Source organism: Ranitomeya variabilis, chromosome 4 (genome assembly GCF_051348905.1).
Source record: "Ranitomeya variabilis isolate aRanVar5 chromosome 4, aRanVar5.hap1, whole genome shotgun sequence".
Classification (NCBI taxonomy): domain Eukaryota; kingdom Metazoa; phylum Chordata; class Amphibia; order Anura; family Dendrobatidae; genus Ranitomeya; species Ranitomeya variabilis.
The window spans coordinates 202,266,721-202,279,570 of record NC_135235.1 but is presented as its reverse complement, the minus strand read 5'-3'; the positions used below and the strand labels follow the sequence as shown (position 1 = coordinate 202,279,570).

The 12,850-nt window shown below is 38.0% G+C and overlaps 2 long non-coding RNA genes across 3 annotated transcripts in view; one reads left to right on the top strand and one right to left on the bottom strand.

Moving 5' to 3' along the window:
• Positions 1–12,472, bottom strand: part of LOC143770231 (uncharacterized) — a 41,994-nt gene extending 29,522 nt beyond the window's left edge. The window contains exons 1-2 of one of the 2 annotated variants that reach the window (XR_013214575.1): positions 8,728–12,472; positions 905–1,040 (exon numbers count right to left, since the gene is read on the bottom strand). This is a non-coding gene — a long non-coding RNA (uncharacterized LOC143770231). Of the gene's footprint in view, positions 1–904; positions 1,041–3,764; positions 3,990–8,727 lie in introns of those variants that run through there. The other variant, XR_013214573.1, reaches the window with a different exon arrangement.
• LOC143770230 (uncharacterized) lies at positions 4,155–8,742 on the top strand. The gene is made up of 3 exons (XR_013214572.1): positions 4,155–4,694; positions 5,102–5,148; positions 7,794–8,742. It is a non-coding gene; the product is annotated as an uncharacterized LOC143770230 (long non-coding RNA).
• Positions 12,473–12,850: the final 378 nt, after the last annotated feature.

Below are 12,850 nucleotides of genomic sequence, written 5' to 3'. Positions count from 1 at the left end.
CGACAGCTAAATAGGAAAGGGTTCTCTCCTCCACACTTATTCGCTCCCCACCCAACCGCCTCCAAGACTTCTCCCGAATATCCCCCATCCTCTGGAATTCTTTGCCCCAACACATCCGACTATCAACCACATTCGGATCCTTCAGACGGAACCTGAAAACCCACCTGTTCAACAAAGCCTACAGCCTGCACTGACCCCGCTGCCTCCTCAACACTACCGAAGCTACCGCGTCACCAACACCGGAGCTCCTGCAACCCTCAACCTATTGCCACCTTCCCCACCATCCTGTAGAATGTAAGCCCGCAAGGGCAGGGTCCTCGCCCCTCTGTATCAGTCTGTCATTGTTAGTCTGTTTACTGTATTTTGATGTAACCCCTTCTCATGTACAGCACCATGAAATAAATGGTGCTATATAAATAAATAATAATAATACAGTTTGGGCATTCCGCATTCTGACTGCTCTATCACAAGAAGTAGCAATGGCCGACATTATAACAGCTTTAAAAAAAGTGCTGTATGATTTCCTCAATACACATAACATTGCAGGTTATAGTTAATTTAGTGACAAAATGTATAATTGATGGAGGAAGGTTAAACTTGGTGGACCATGGTATTTTTTCAACCTATGTAACCATGTAACAATGTACTGAAAATTAGGGAAGAAAGTTCCAAGTGGGGTAAAATGGTTAAATCAATTTCATTCCGCCATTGTATTCTTTGTTTTTTTGGGTTTCATTTATATGGCACTTATTATACAGTAAAAATGACCAGACAACATGAATTTTCAGGTCAGTATGATTAGGGTAATGCCAAACGTATATGGGTTTTATGTACATTTTAGTGGTTAAAAAAATCTAAAGTTTGTAAAAAAATAAAATTGGTTTGGGTTCCCTTTTTCTCATACCTTTTCTCTTTTTCCATTGATAGATCTGTAATATTGCTTGTTTTTTTGGCATGGTGAACCAAGATTTTTATTGATATCAATTTGAGGTACAAGCGATGTTTTGATTGCTTTTTCCCGGAATTTTTCTTGGGATGTGCTGAAATAGAAAAAGACCATTTGTTGCATTTCATTTTTTTTGTCGTTCAGTTTAAATTATTTAACATTTTGATAGATCAGCGTTCTGCAAACATGACACTGTCATATACAGGTTCTTCTCATAATATTAGAACATCATCAAAAAGTTAATTTATTTCAGTTCTTCAATACAAAAAGTGAAACTCATGTATTATATAGAGTCATTACAAACAGAGTGATCTATTTCAAGTGTTTCTTTCTGTTAATATTGATGATTACGGCTTACAGCCACTGAAAACCTGAAAGTCATTATCTCAATAAATTAGAATAATTAACAAAAACGGTCCCTTAGTCTGTTTCAGTAGCTCCACAATCATGGGGAAGACTGCTGACTTGACAGACTTGACACTCTACAAGGAGGGTAAACCACAAAAGGTAAAGAAGGCGGCTGTTCACATAGTGCTGTATCCAAGTATATTAATGGAAAGTTGAGTTTAAGGAAAAAGTGTTGTAGAAAAAGGTGCACAAGCAACCAGGATAACTGCAGCCTTGACAGGATTAAGAAAAGGCCATTCAGAAATTTGGGGGAGATTCACAAGGAGTGGACTGCTGCTGGAGTCATTGCTTCAAGAGCCACCACAAACAGACATATCCAGGACATGGGCTACAAGTGTCGCATTCCTTGTGTCAAGCCACTCATGACCAATAGACAATGCCAGACGCGTCTTAACTGGGCCAAGGAGAAAAAGAACTGGACTGTTGTCAGTGGCCCAAGGTGTTGTTTTGAGATGAAAGTAAATTTTGCATTTCATTTGGAAATCAAGGTCCCAGAGTCTGGAGGAAGAGTGGAGAGGCCACAATCCAAGCTGCTGGAGGTCTAGTGTGAAGTTTCCACAATCAGTGATGGTTTGGGGAGCCATGTCATCTGCTGGTGTAGGTCCACTGTGTTTTATCAAGACCAAGGTTAGCGCAGGCGTCTACCAGGAAATTTTAGAGCACTTCATGCTTCCCTCAGCCAGCAAACCTGCAAATTTAATTCTCTAGCAGGACTTGGCACCTGTCCACACTGCCAAAAGTACCAATGCCTGGTTTATAAACAACAGTATCACTGTGCTTCATTTGCCAGCAAACTCGCCTGACCTGAACCCCATAGAGAATCTATGGAGTATTGTCAAGAGGAAGATGAGAGACACCAGACCCAACAATGCAGATGAGCTGAAGGCTGCTATCAAAGCAACCTGGGCTTCCATAACCCCTCAGCAGTGCCACAGGCTGATCACCTCCATGCCACGCCGCATTGATGCAGTAATTGATGCAAAAGGAGCCCCGACCAAGTATTGAGTGCATTTACTGAACATACATTTCAGTAGACCAACATTTCGGATTTTAAAATCACTTTTCAAGCTGGTGTTATAAATTATTCTAATTTACTGAGATAATGACTTTTGGGTTTTCAGTGGCTGAAAACCATAATCTTAATCATAACTGATTTTGTGAGAAGCACCTGTATGTATGTCGGAAAATAAAAACAAAATGTATTGCTTGGAACTTCGGAGACATGTTGTCAGTAGTTTATAGAATAAAAGAACAATTTACATTTTACTCAAAAATATACCTACAAAGAGAAAAATCAGTCGCACTGGTCTCTTAATTGTTGCTAGATATATATATATATATATATATATATATATATATATATATATATATATATATATACATATATATATAAACTATGGAGAAAGCCATGTGACTTAAACATTTATATTTTAAATATTATTTGTAAACTTTTTATTTTCTTTATATTTTACTTCACTTTTCATAAAGTATGCAGGAGAAGGAGGTCTGAAAGCTTTAACGGGATCCACATGCACCACCTAATGGGTAGAGCAAAATCAGAAGGCAGGTGGGTGCTCACAAGGCTGGTGAGCACAGCCAAACAGGAGAAATTAAGAGGATAGCGGCACACCACTGATGAAAAAATGAAAAAATCTTTACCCAGGCATAGCAAACCATATTAAAAACATGAAAAGCATTATGCATTTCAGGTGCATGCAACACCCTTAGTTATAGGTGCTGCATGCACCTGAAACGCGTTAGGCTTTTCATGTTTTTAATATGGTTTGCTATGCCTGAATAAAGTTTTTTTCATTTTCCATCAGTGGTGTGCCGCTATCCCCTCAATTTTTGCTTTTCGTTCTCTTTATTGGACTACCACTGTATTGCAATATATAGGAACATTACTAATCTAGAAATTCTGGCCAATAAAGCACCAACATTGTAACCATAGAGGTCTTCAGTGGGTCCCATTGGCTTCCTTTGATCTCCTTTATCCTTTGGTGAATGGGATGATGGACATTAATAATATTACACAACAGAGATTGGCAGCATTTACATGGTTAAACAGCAGTGATTGTAGTAAGTTTCAATGGCTGTTATTACAGGTAAATGCCGACTGTATAACACAGCCAGTTTCTGGCCATTATGGAATGGTCTCCTGAGCGACACGCCATACCTAGTATATCATATATCAGAAGTGGTTAAATCTTCAAAAAACATTGACATGTTCCTGAAATATAAACCCTTTAGAGCTTTACTCTGAGTAAATATTTGCGTAAAGAAGGATTCTTTAGGTTTTATCACATCAAATCATTTTAATCTCATTGACATGTAATGTATATGTGTCAATGACAAGCCCTCCACATTTACGACAGAGCTAGACTCAAGTTGACCCTATTGTGTGACTCACCGACAATAAAATAATGTCTTGCTTCATAGGTTATGCAGAAAAGATATTACTGTTTGCTTTACTTGGCGGTCTGTTCATCAAACTTGAGCAAGTGTAAGAAAGGGGTGTGAAGAACGTCCAAGCCCTGATATAACACATCATGAAACAATGGTTGTGATGTTAAGAGTAGATGTGAATGTGAACCGTGGGTGTCTCCGTTGTGAAGAATCCACTTCTTTTAGGGTAGGTCCTACAGAAGATGGTCATCTGAGTTATTTCACATGCAAAAGTGTTTGCTTAAAACAAATATGAATTGAAAATGCAATAATTATATTTTGACCCAAGATGTACTCTTCAAGTAAATAAACTTGGAAGAGTTTATATTCTTTTTAATGGAAATTATGTTAACCCTTTAATGACTAGGGAATTTATTGTTTTGAAGGTTAGATACCACCGAAATCTACCGAAGAGCATGTAATACTCTATGGATGACCAATATAATATTGAAGAAAAAAGAGAAACCTTGCTTTGAATGTTAGATACCACCAAAACTTATTGAGAGCATGAAATACTCTATGGATGACCAATATAATATTGAAAAAAAAGAGAAAACTTGTTTTGAGGGTAAGATGCCACCGAAATCTACCAAAGAGCATGTAATACTCTATGGGTGACCGTTATAATATTGAAGAAAAAAAGAGAAACCTTGCTTTGGAGGTTAGAGACCACCGAAATCTACCAAAGAGCATGTAATACTCTATGGATGACCAATATAATATTGAAGAAAAAAAGACAAACCTTGCTTTGAAGGTTAGATACCATCAAAATCTATTGAAGAGCATGAAATACTCTATGGATGACCAATATAATATTGAAAAAAAAAAAAGAGAAAACTTGTTTTGAGGGTTAGATGCCACCGAAATCTATCCAAGAACACATAATACTCTACAGGTGAGCATTATAATACCAATAAATTTTTGAACAATTTTTGGGAGGGTTAGCTACCCCAGACATATACCCAAGAACATGTAATACTCTTCGGGTGAGCAATATAATAACGATACAATTTTTTATCAATTGTTTTAGGGTTATATAACAACGAAATGTACCTCAGAACACGTTTTACACTATGGATGACTAATTTAATCTAAGTACAATTTTGAACTCTGTTTTGGGGTGTTATATGCCACCAAAATGTATCCTAGAATATGTAATACTGTATGGGTGAGAAATTTAATCCAGCAACATTTTTTAACCCTTTTTTAAAGTATTACATGTCACAAAAATGTATCCCAGACCGTGGAATAATGTATGGTTGACAAATTTAACCCAGAAAAAAATGTTATGCTTCTTTGCAGTGATAGATATTACAGTAATGTACTGCAGACCAAGAAATACTGTATAGGTGAGTAATTTAACCCCCCAAAATATTTTGAAAGTGTTTTATAACACTGAAATGTACACCAGACCACTTAATACTGTATGTATGAGGTATTGAAGCCTGAACAATTTTTAAACACTTTTTTGTAGTGTTAGATATCACAGAAATGTACCCCAGACCACCCCAGAATAGTATATGGGTGAGAAATTGAACCCAGCCAAGTTTTTTTAATGCTTTTTTGGAGTTTTACATACCAACCGTAATGTACTAATATCCACGTTAAATTTTATGGATGACTATTTGAATTCAGAAATAAATATATTGAAAGTATAGTTTATTTACCCTTACACTCATAAAGGCTTTGCACAAAGTGCAAAGCCAGGAAAAAAATTATGAGGATGGTCATCCATAGACCCCTGAAAAGCAACAACTTGCGGTCCTCATTGAAATATTTTTAAAGTGTAGTTGCTATACTCCTACACTCAGAAATGCTTTGTGCAAATTACAAAGCTAGTAAAAAAATTTATAAGGAGGGTAATACAGCAATCTTCTTCAGGTGTCCACTTCTCCTTCCTCGGGAGGTTGTGGGGACTACCTCCACCTGCTTTCTGGAGCCAGATTCCCAGGTGCCTGGGCTTTAAGTGACCTGGCTTCCGGCAGTGCCAGAGTCCCCACATATAGAAATTGGCAATAGCCCCCTGTGTCACCTGCACCATCAGCTGCTCTCACATTGGAGGTGCAGAATCCCAAGGACAGTACGCTCTCTCTGGGGTGGTAGAGTAATAACCGCCTCAAGAAGTCTCTCCCAGGCCCATTCATTCAAGAAGGGTTCATCCTTTGCCCTTTCTTTTGGGATCATATCCACTGCATACCAGCGATGTTGCCCTTCCATTTTGATGTTCCAGCCATCATCTCTTGCAGCCCTTGAGACTAGTGTTTGATCTCTGCTACCTGATGATTGAACGAGATGTGATGACGGGTCCCAAACTCTTCAAAGGCAGATCAGCGCTGCACAATACACAGTACTACCTCAGGCAGCATCAGCTTCTGGTTATGTCACTTCCAGAAGGCATGGCCTACACGCACTTCTGGTCCGGCGGTTCCCAACACAAAGTATTTAGAGCCCACTCACCAAGCTAAGCAGTGTGTTGCAGCACACAATGAAGGTGCGGAAGTGCCAGTATACAGACGCACCTAAGGTAATGTAGCCTCCTGGCTACCCCCAAAAGCTTAAGAACTCTGCAGTTCCCAATTCTCTCTTTTTCTGCCTGCCTCTCTATGTTGCAGGACTGGTACTCAGTCACCTCTAACTCTTTTCTTACCCCTTACAAAATACACATTGTTATACTCTCTATTGAGATGTCATTACCTAACATGTCATATTCTCCATAACTTCATCCCCTTACTGTGACAGCGCCACCTTGCTGATATGCAATTGACTATACCCTTATGCTAATTCCAAGCCTTCTCAACAAATGTGTTATACCCTTGAGCATTATTGTTGTTTCATTGTTTGTCTTTTGCATTGTGTTATTTTTAACCCCTTGTTTTGATTTCTTGATTTTTTTTTTATCCTAGATTTTATTTATTTGTTTTTATATGGTATCAGTATCTTATGTTATGTTTCTCTCATTGCAGCGACTATATGAATATATATGACCTGGCAGGGTTAAAATGTTATCTTGTCACTTGCCACCTGTAAATATTTCCTGTACCTTCACCATATAGTGCTACTTTTTCGTTCACTGTATGTGAAACAAGATTGCTGCTAGAAATGTATCAAGCGTGTGCCGTGATTATATATACTCCTGAGCGGTGCAGTGGCGTCAGTGTATCGAGCTGGGTGGCGCCTGTTCTCTTATAATCCCTGATGATGTCACATGGCCAGCCAATCACAGTAATGCCACTACCAAGATGGCTACTACATTACAGTGATTCGCAGGCAACCCCTCATGCTTATTGGCTGTGTAATAGTCGCCAAACATGCGAGGAGGGGATTAGAGTTTTACATCGAGCACCGCCCAATGCTCGCCGAGTAACAAGAACCCAGATACTCTAATGATATTTGAATGTATCACTGAGCACTTTCGCTCATCCCTAGTGACAATACCCAACCAAACAGGTTCAGGCATTATTACATTTTTGTTAACTCACTAAGCTCTATGTAGCAACTATGCAAGTGAATTTGTTTAAGGTATGCACTATCTGAAAATCAGATGTGTTGGTTTCTTTAATCATACAAGCCTAAAGGGTTTTTCTGTGAAAAAAAAAGAGAACAACTTCAAATTATTTTATTTAAAAAAATGCCTCATAGATACTTAGAAATGGAATCTTGAAGAACACGTCAACTTCTATAATATTCAGTCACTTAGAGGCTGGCATGTAACATGCAGTACCATATGGAATGTGCCAAAAAATTCTTGTAGAAATGATAGATTTTGATTTACAAAACTGTATATATCTTCCTGAGTTATGTCTTATATGACAACCAAGAGCTGCATTTTTAATAATTTTACTGGTTGCATTGGCAAAAAGTTGGTCACAGACATATCGCTAACAGCCAGGGTAAGTCATACTTGCCAACCTTCTGATAAGCTTGTGAAAAGAGTATGTTGTGCATAAAGTACATGCCTGAAAATTGTTCTGCCATTGTCGTATTCCTTTCTTAGGTCATGTTCACTCTACAGCCACTCCAAGTCTATTTCACAGCCACATTGTCTCTTGTCAAGTCTCATGCGAACATTTTGTGTCTGCCTAGGTAATTTACTAACTATTTGTAAGTTTGTAGTGTTGTCCTCATGTTAAGTAAAGTTACCAAGTCTTTAGAAGTCTGTGGTGTTGTCCTAATGCTCAAGAAATTTACCAATTCAAGAGAGAGTCATGAAGATCTCCTTTTTCTTATGGGGCCTCCCGAAGTTTCCAGAAGAGTTGGCAAGTACGATCGTGTCCTGTTATGGAAGAGTTGGAGTATGATCGTGTCCTGTTATGGAAGAGTTGGAGTATGATTGTGTCCTGCTATGGCGTTGAAACTCTGAAGGTACAAGGACACCATGGGATATGACATATAGATGACATATAGGATGGACACAGATACAATTGATTGTGGTCATTGGAGACCTGGGACAAGATACAGTAGTAGAACATACAGTATGTACAACAGAGTTGGATTCTATCTCCAGATTTACCAGATAAGCAGATTAGATGTATTATTATTGGGGGCTCTCTCTACCCCCTACATTTTCCAGTACTGAGATCAATGCAAATGTACCAGCCACAACATTTTGGGGAAAATTTGGCTAAATAGGAAAATTAAAATTTCAAAAGATCTCTTCATATCTACTTGGAGCTAATCTATTTCATTGGTCCATCTAAGAGAACGAAGTTCTAGCCAACCATGTACCTGCTCCGTTCTTACAGGGGATTTTTGTACTCTGAATAGGTATTCAGCTTGGGTAGTTGAACCTTAGCTGTCATGTATTTAGTAGAAAATCTCATTTAAAAAAAGGAAAAAATTAAAAATGGAAATCTGATGGACCCACTAAAAATTGGTGGGATATGCAGGGCTAAGTTACAACGGGATCCATTATCTTAATATATACTTACCTTGTAATGTCTTCACATCCTGTTCAATCCAGATGTGTCAGGATCCCAGAATTCCAAGCGGCGTATGTCCCAATATGGCAGTCGATGAACTTCCAAGTGATGGTGTCTCAATATGCAAACTGCTGGTGGTACCAGCCTCTTGCACGGTACCACCAGCAGAACACCGTCGCTAACACACAGCTGCCGGGATCAGCCAAATGAGTCACTGACCGCCACCATCTTTTGTACAGGAGCGCATGCGCAGTTTTAATGTGACCTCCGCTATCTGTCTGCACAAAGATGGCGGCGGTCTGATTCACTGTGCCTGCGTAAATTCAGAGCAGGTGCAGTGAATCATTCTGCTGATCCCGTCAGCAGATGCGTGATGTGTCTACAGGCAGAGGAAGGTGGTCACATTAAAGGGTTTTCCCACGAACGAACGTTCATTTTAAAAATTGTCTGTGTCTGATGGTGTACAAGAGCACATGGGGTACACAGGTCAAAGAAGAGATGACATGAGAGGAGAAGACAGCAGATGGGGAGAGAGAGAGTACACAGGGGTGTGAGAGACAGCACAGGGGGGAGACGGCTCAAATGGGACAGCACATGAGGGGAGAACACAGCACAGGAAGGAGGGAGACAGCAGACAAGGGGGATGGCACATGGGGTAGACAGGTCAAAGAGAAGAGCACAGATGGGAGAAGTCAGCACATGAGTGGATAGGTGGGTGAGCACATGGGGTAGCGATTCTCAACGCTGCAAAGCCTGCCCCCATTGTGACAGTACCGACCTCCATCTAGTATTGCATAAAACCTTAAAACATGACACCATTGTACACAGAGACTAAATATCATCTTCAACTAGTCTGATCACATTCTGTAAAACATACTTATGTCCAAGTAACTATTGTAAATGAATAAATACTATGAACAACAAATGTAGAGTCAGTGCCGCTCCTGCAAAGAGTCTTGTTCTATTGTAAGTCTGTAAGGGACCATGGAGAATTTGCAGTATACAGTATTACATAGTACACAAGAAAAGAAAGGGATATACAAAGAGGTAGGATGTTTTCAAGGCTTGTCTTCAATTCCACCATCTGACAGAAGCTAGAAAGGCAACCGTAATCCTGATTATTTGTTAAGTGTTAGTTGTATCTGAGGAAATGTCAAATCTTATGTTACTGTCTCGAAGGACAGCAACAAAATTAAAACTGTGAACTGTAGCAAAGTGGAAGATCTCAAAGCACAAACACAAAAAAAACCTAACACAAAACTGAATGCGGGACCAAGGTAATTACAAAAACAAATACAACTTACCGTAACTTATATTTAATTTTATAAAAAACATACGTGAATCCAGCCCAATAGACATAAAGATGTATTAGTGAGCCAACAGGAAAACTTATATGAAAGGAATAAGTTGAAAAATCACACAATAAGCAAAAAAATGCATTAGAATGACAAAAAACAGTAATTCTGAGATATAGAGGAAAAAACAATACACTCACACACCAAACACATCTGGTGCACGTTTCACAAATGCTTCATCTGGGGTTTGACAAAGCCTTTGTAAAACACTGTTCATTTGGGTCTGTCGAAAAATTTGTGATATATGGGTCTGATGTGTTTGTGCTCTGAAATGTTATATTCTGCAATTTTACAGTATTATGAATCATTTTACCTCTTCCTTTAACGAATTTCTGTTTTTTGGGGGTTTGTCAAAGAATTTTATATTTGGAGGGGGCTAAGAGATGTTATATTCTCCTATTTTAGTGTATATGTCTTTTACCTCATTTATTAGGGAATAACTGTTTTTGACACTATAATCCTTTTGGTCCATCTTATGTACCTAATTTTTCATTTATTAATTTGTCTCTTTTTTTTATTGTGCACATTACATATTTCTGTATTTTACTCTTAATGTGTGGTCTATGCCACTAATTCCAATCATGGGGGCTACCCTGTTGGCTTGCCCACTAACTTATCTAATGTGTTGGATACCTGTATGGTTTTTTTAACCAGAATTTAACAAAAGCTATATTTTATTTATTTTTGCAATTACCTTGGTCCCTCAGGTAATTGTTTTAGCATTTTTTAAGGATGTTCAAAATGACTGAAATGTCTTAATTTTCTTCAGGGCAGGTGTCAAAAAGGGGAATTGACGTCACACTGATGAAATGTGTAATACAAGGTGTTCCTTGAGCTGGGTTTGATACCTTTTTTTAAAATTTGTACAGACTCAAAATTTTATATCCTTTGATCAATGATCAACTTCATTAGCACCTTCACCCTGAAGCTTGAGTTCACCTTCCTGACCTGGCCAAATTTTACAATTCTGACTAGTGTCACTTTATGAGGTCATAACTCTGGAAAGCTTCAACAGATCTCAGAGATTCTGAGATTGTTTGTGACATATTTTATGTTAGTGGTAAATTTAGCATTATATTTTTTACATTTCTTGGTGAAAATTTAGAAAATGTCAAAATTTTTAAACTTTTAAATTTAATGCCCTTACACCTGAGAGTTATGTCTCACAAAATAGTTAATAAATAACATTTACCCCATATTTACTTTATGTCAGCATCATTTTTTAAGCATTTGTTTTTGGTTCAATAGTTAGAAAGTGTAAAAGTTTATTAGAAATTTCTAATTTTTCCAACAAAATTTACAAAGCCAATTTTTTTAGGAACCATATCACATTTAAGGTGACTTAGAGAGGCCTACTATATATGACAGAAAATACCCAAAAGTGACACCATTTTAAAAACTGCACCCCTAAAATTGCTCAAAACCACATCTGAGAAGTTTATTAACCTCTCAGGTGCCTCACAGGAACTAAAGCAATGTGGAAGGAAAAAAAATAAAATTGTACATTTTGCCATATAAATTTTGCTTTAGCCGCAAATTTTGCATTTTCACAGGGGTAAAAGGAGAAAATGAACCACAAAATGTCTTGTGCAATTTGTTCTTAGTACGCCAATACCTTATTTGTGGTGGAAAACTACTGTTTGGATGCACGGCAAGGCTCGGACGGGAGGAAGTATCATTTGACTTTCGGAACGCAAAATTAGCTGGAATGCCATGTCGTGTTTACAGAGCCCCTGATGTGACTAAACAGAGGAAACCTGTTTAGTCATCTCAAAAAGAGGTGACCTCATTTTGTAAACTACATCCTTCAGGACAGGTGGATAAATCTGGGTGTCCTTCCCTTCGTAAACCCTAAATCTGTGCAGAGCTTGTACAGCTTCATTTCATACCTTGCCCTCTTACTGGACAAGTACTATCGTGATTTTAGCTTCCCTTTGAAATGGACCAAAGATTTATCTACACCGTGTTCTAAATTATTATGTAAATTGGATTTAAGTGTCATAAAGATTTAATTGTTTTGTTTTTAAAATAAATTCTGGATGCTATTGTGTCTCAGGGCTCACAATGGATCACTGAAATCAATCTTAAACACATGTGATAATTAGTTTTCAAGGTGATTCTAATTAAAGGAAAACTACTTAAAGATGATGTTCCACATTATTAAGCAGGCCACAGTTTTTAAGTAACATGGGAAAAAAAGGATCTCTCTGCTGCCGAGAAGCATCAAATAGTGCAATGCCTTGGTCAAGGGATGAAAACATTAGATATTTCCTGAAAACTTAAGCGTGATCATCGTACTGTTGAGAGATTTGTGGCTGAATCTGAGCACGGATGTGTTCGTGCTGATAAAGGCATAATGAGGAAGGTTTCTGCCAGGCAAGTTCATTGGATTAAGAGAGCCGCTGCTAAAAAGCCATTACAAAGCAGCAAACAGATAACACAGGTCAACAAAAAAAATTTTTTTTTCTGGTGTCCAAAATATTTTAATGAATTTGGGGTATTTTTGGGGTGCTGATTCTGAATATGCTATCAGTTTTGCCAGATTGGCTCAAGTTTTTGAGATTTTTGGTATCTTATTTATAGCACTTGTTGGTAAATGCGACGCATCATCTCATTAATTTCTTTGGATTAGTACTTAAACTGAGCAGTTCTCAATATAGTTTTGTGTTAATTAGTGTTCTAAAAGTTTGTTCATAGCTTGATTTTTGCACTAACTTTATGTTGTTGTCTGTTTTCCAGTGAAAAGCATGAACTCATCAAGAAGAAGTTGTCTTAAC